Below are 6,167 nucleotides of genomic sequence, written 5' to 3'. Positions count from 1 at the left end.
CGTTAATATTGGCAAATTAATTTTCTTAATTAAGGATTTAGACTGTGGGTCCGCATAGAGTATATATTTTTTATATATACTTTATCTAAAGTAAAAGGCTATTATTTTCTGTGCAATAATTATCAAACTTTAATCTAGGCGGATTTTGTTTGCACAATAAATGTGACGCATCATTTCACCTCTTCCTCTTTATGCTGTCATACATGATGGGGTCGGGTTGTGGGGTCGGGGTGCGTTGTTCTCGGTGGGTTGGGGGGTTAATCGTGTTAGACTCGTGCCCGGCGCGTGCCTCTCCACACCATCTGTCACACAGGCCCAACTGTCATTTACACCTTGCACCAGGGGGGGAGTGAAGGGTCTTTCATTCCCACGAGAGCCTCGATTAATTGTACAAGAAAATAGACAATAAGGATTCCCTGGTGGGATTCACCAGCACAAGTTATGAATAATGTAAAGTGTGGCCTGTTTAAACACCGCAAATCTTACTGACATATTTCTTGTTTTACTGTGAAATTGTTGTTGTAAAAATGTAGAACTATAATAATGCCATATTGGTCTGTTTTATCATTAGTGCATTGTAATTTTAGGGTGCATTTATTAAATAAAATTGTGTTATATTATGTTGTTATATTGTGTTATATTGTGTTATATTGTGTTATATTATATTATATTGTGTTATATTATATTATATTATATTATATTATATCACATCATATCATATCATATCATATCATATCACATTATATTATATTATATCACATTATTTTATATTATATTATATTATATTATATTGTATTATATTATAGAACAGAGAGCCAAGAGAATGTGGTTGAATCAAGTTGATATGCCCCCTACCCATCTTTGCAGGCAGCAAACAAAGCTTGTTAGGAAAGCCAACGGTTTTCCTCCTCAGCCTGGGAACGCTGGGGTATGCCTTGCACGCGTCAGGCTCGCGACAGTTATTCAAATTGCACTCAATTATTCGAGGCGCGTATGCTCCCACCCCTCCACCCCAATTTTCCTTTGTGCGCTCACATCTGCCGCTTACAAGCGGGAACATTCAAACCACCATTCTGGCTCAAGTTCACTCTACTTCTGCCATGCCTGGGGCACGAACCACTTTGAACAGTGAACAGATGCCCTCAATTCGGTTGAGCTGGTAGATTGGACTGTTTGAGTTCCACTCGTAGTTGTTCGCTAATCTCTCAGCAATAGTTTCAAATTAAAATCTCGGTATTGTGGCAGCCGGAATTAATAATTTGTGACAGTGCTGTATAGCGTGCATCTGCTTGGCGCGTGCTCCGCTCTGCTCTATTGTTGCCCTTACGTGCGTCCACCTGGGCGCGTGCACGATGAGTCCAGACACAAAAGACATCCTGTCTGCCGTTTAATTCATGTCATGAGTTATACAAAGCAACTCGACTGTATAGTCCGATCCAATAAAGTGGATATTAAGTTATCATTGTCTGTTTACAGTAAGCTTACTGTAACCAAAAAAACGAGACCACACAACATCATCTTTATTTCAAGTATAAAAGAATGGACACAATGACACACAAAAGAAAAAAAAATCATTCCTCTCATTCCTTTTGTCGAAATGCTGCCTATTTCGCCACCATAGCTATCTAAAAGTAAAGTTGTTTTTAAAGGTAGATATATTAAATATACATATGTATTCATCATGAAGTGAATGGTGCTATAAAATAGAACAAAGTTGATACATAAGAGGATATGGGTCATTTAGTTATTTGCAATCATATCACTCGCCCTTTTCAGAGTAGGTTAATTTGCTGCATAAAATTATAAAATAAATAAAATAATCAAACTATCGTTAGGCACTTTTGCAACAATCTTCAATTTTGAAGGGGCCTCTTGAACTCACCACGCAGGCGTGACGTGTCACCCCCCACCAGCAAGCCGGTCAACCATGATCTGGAGTGAGAATTGCCAGGGTTAGACTTTCTCACAGTCAAGCGCACTCATTAAGCACCCACACCCACATCCACGTTGTCTGACGACACACGCGCAAGGTCTTCACAACATTTCCATGCGCATGCTATGAGATGCCAGCCCGTTGATTCATTTCAATCTGTCCATTCATTTTCTATATAGTTTATTGTGCATTTCTTCTAATGGATTAGGTGTGTGTCACGGTCACCAAATACAAACATCAATTAAGTGACGTTACGCGTCAGTCGAGCTGAAATTCGTCAAGAGTGCATGGTTATAATCGGGACGGGACTAAATAAGCATGAATTGCTTCAACCCACTTCCCTTTTCGACAATTCATGTAAAACAAAATGTGTGATGAAGTTCTAAGTGTTGTACTTGCCGAAATAAACCAAATCAAATCAAATATATCAACAAGGTCAATTTACTCGCTCTAAAATCAGTGCAATTAATGCAATATTTCTGCAACATATAGTCTGAAATAAATCTATACTGCTTATTTACATATCTCTGGCAAATAAGAAAAACGTGTCCCAAAAGAAAAAAACATAACCAAACCAAAAACAACTTACCAGCGTGCATGCTCTGTGGATAGAGCGTCCATCCCCGGCAGTCATCACACGCTGAGGGCTGCACTCATATTGAGCGCCCTTTTGCACAAGTTTCTCCTGGCTCACCCACGAGGGACGCGTCCACACCGTGGGCGTACACAACCATTGAGGCCACGCCCTCTCACGGCTCGGCTCAAGAACAGCCAGGAGGCTTTCCGCAAATCTAATATATCTATAATATGCACTCTTGGTCAACATTTATGAAAGCACTGACTAGAGATCAGATCATGACTGAGTTTCACCCTGAATAACCATTTGATTGCATGTATTCTGTTGTGGATACAATCTAAATCAAAATCTGCTATTACATGATAACTAGGAATTTTCAGATAGTAGTGTTTTAGTTTGCACTGCACATCATGCGCAACTGCAAAAATATTACAAATAGCTATCGGGGATGCAGTGCAGGTGTCACTAAACATTGATACATGAATAATATTTGAACATTGTCGTGCTTTTAAAGGAGCATAATTTATTAGATAGCTATAGGCCTTGTTGGATTTGTTTTATTTGTCCTTTTTCGGAAATTCTCATTTTTACCTGCATGCACTCGTTTATGCCCCACCGGGTTAGCGCTTAATGACCCCCGTATAACATAGAGGTAGGTGTAAACCATCTGCTGCTTTTTGTTTGCATGGCTCGTGCTGTCCTCATGCGCTTCATAGTACCGCACCAGAGGGGGAATCCAATATTCGCGCACACCACCAAAAATAAAATAAAACATATTACATTAAAATACACAATCATCATCTTTGCACCGAAACATTCACAAAAACCATAGCCACATTTCTTTCATAAAGTTGGAGAGTTCAAGAGTGGCTTACTTGCGTCGCCTTGCGCCAGCACCAGATGTTTAGTTGCGTCATGGAGCTTGGCTTTTGGCTTGGCGAGCCATCTTTTGAGAGATTCAAAATCCTGTCTGGACCCTCCCTCGATCCTACTATCTATACAGTGAATGATTTTTGCTTGGCCATCACGCAACCCACGCCACCCGTGATGCATCTCATTGTGTCTGGCGCACATCACCAGCCTTTGACGGTCACGCAATTTGTTTCATCCACTATAATTCGTCGTGTATGTATGTGTGTGTGTGCGTGCGTGCGTGCACGCGTGTGTGTGCGTGCGTGCGTGCACGCGTGTGTGTACGAATAATAACAGTTTTATACATTAACACTTGTATAGCACGACAATTTGAGATATTAATGATTTAGGCCTTAAAATACACAACAGCCATTATTTTTTGCAGCATTTTGTCAACCTACCGCATGATGCAGACCGTAACGTGGCTCGATTTAGATCGTGCGTGTCTGACGCAAAATAGGGAATCAGATGTTGCAAGTGGCGTTGTTTTCGGCTTGGGCAGCCCCTTTGTTCAATTTAATCCAATAAGATGTGTTTTTTAAAGTCTTAAAATGTCGTTTTTTAATTCTCTTTCATATGAAATTGAACCGACATACATACGACACACGAGAATAAAAAAATACTAATGTTTTTTTTTTAATTGCGTTTTCGATTTTTGAATTATTAATTTAAGATCTGGTTTATAGATGCGATTTGCACATTATGCTTTTTTCAATATTGTCCTTTTTTCCTTAACACGCCAAGAATTTGATGTAATCTGTTCAAAACGCGGAGGTGGTAAATTGTGTTTGTTAGTTCTTTATTGCAGTTGAAATTCTTCAAGGCTAATGACTATAGTTCCCTGCAAGTTGCTGCCAGACATGCGTATACGCACGTCAGTGTGAAGTCAACTTCAATGACCCTTGCTAAAATCTGTAAGAAAATATTTTTCATGGGTAATAAATAATATTTGAATATTGAAGTTTTTACAGTAACTTCAATCGTACATTTTTGCTTCAAACTCCAAGCTCCACTGATTGACCCGAGTCTGCAGACATTAGAAGCATAAAAACGGGCGCATCATTTTAGTGCCGGAGCAAGTCTCGCCTTGCATAGACCGCGATGCGTCTTTCGGTGCATGAAGCTGCCTCACCCCTGATGCACCTGATAATTTGGTCATAAAAAAAATATTGTGCGCAACGTCAAGAGTGCATCTCTATTTTCGTGCTGGGTCAAGTCTGGTTTCGCACAATGCTTCCCATGCATACCCCCTCTGCGCTTCTCGCAATTTGGTGACAAAAAGTATGTTAAACTATGTAAAAAAAAAACAAAAAAAGTCTAAATTGTAGCACAGGGGCAGTCTAACATTTTTGGTGTATTTCCATGGATGTGTGTGGATGTTATTATATTTAATTCATAAATATGACAAGAGTTTGGTACAATCCTCTGAATATTTGTGAGTTTATCACTGCAAATGGATGAGGTTCTTTCAGAAGAGTGTTTTTCAGCCTTTACTAATTATTTGTCAAAATTACATGTCTGCACAGGTCAAAGTGATTTGGGAGTTAGCGACTGAACTGTGGTCAGTGCATATGGTCATGTAACTGGCTGAGAAACACTCTCATTGGTTGAATTAAATCATAAATTCAACTCGAGATAGAATTAACGATGGCACAGTGTTTGGTTTCGAATGTCATCATCACCCTGTCCCCAAAAATATGTTTAAGGGTTCGAGGTTTGGACGCCTCTGTGGAACCATGATGAGAATATGCCAGAGACTCATCCATTCTTTGTTTCACGCCTCACTTCACCATCATGTAGGGATCCAGATGGAGTCTGCAGAGCCGTGGCTCGTGTCAGTCACATGCCGCTCATAACACCAAAGCACTTACATGTTCTCAAAAATCCACAGGTTGCATACTGTACTGAATGGACCTTTTCATTGTAGAATTATTTTCAATCAATGGAAATATACTTTAGAGCGTGAGATTATTTTAAAGGTGTAAAAAATCTTTGGGGATTTTTTTTTGGGGGGGGGGTGCCTCGGAATAATAATTTTGCCAATGTATGTGGGAAAACAAACAGAATAGCGTGTATTTGGTTAAAAACAAAGACTGTATATGTGTAAAGATACAGTTACCAACCCCCTCTCCTTAAGGAGTCTCCGGAAGCCCCTTCATAATTCAACTTCTCAGCATGTCGTTCAACAAAAGATCACTGTGGTCTCGGCTTGCACAGATGGATACCCACGCTGAAACTAGGACAAAAAAAAAAGCCCCTAACTGAAGCGCCTCTCCTATTTTCTCTTTTTTTTTTTTTTTTTTTTTTTTTTTTTAAAGGTTGCTTCACCAAAAGGGACCTGTTCCCATGCTGACTGGACGTGGCAGTTAGTTGGGGCCCCATGGGACAGGACGCGTGGAAACCAGTGCAGCTCATGGCCAAGACAGCTTGCAGCCGAGCTATGCACCGCGCGAGCTGAATGCTGCCGGGGTGCATAGATTCAAATACTAATTGTGTGTGAAATGTTAAGAAAAATAGTCGTATTCCATCTTGTACTCCTTTATATTTTCCTTAATGCACTTACTTTTTAGTTGAACTGTTGAATCGTCGTGCAACATAGGTTTACGCGCGAATGAATAATACGTAATTGCGCTCTTCTCCCCTTGTGCTTGCAACATATAGTTGGAGTAGATATTTCACAAATCTTCCATGTCTTGGAACTCATCATCTTTCCATCTTCATATATTGTTTTCAGATGAATGATGA

Source organism: Syngnathus leptorhynchus, chromosome 1 (genome assembly GCF_054491065.1).
Source record: "Syngnathus leptorhynchus isolate UIUO chromosome 1, UIUO_Slep, whole genome shotgun sequence".
Classification (NCBI taxonomy): domain Eukaryota; kingdom Metazoa; phylum Chordata; class Actinopteri; order Syngnathiformes; family Syngnathidae; genus Syngnathus; species Syngnathus leptorhynchus.
The sequence above is the reverse complement of the archived record's forward strand: the minus strand, read 5'-3'. Positions refer to the sequence as shown.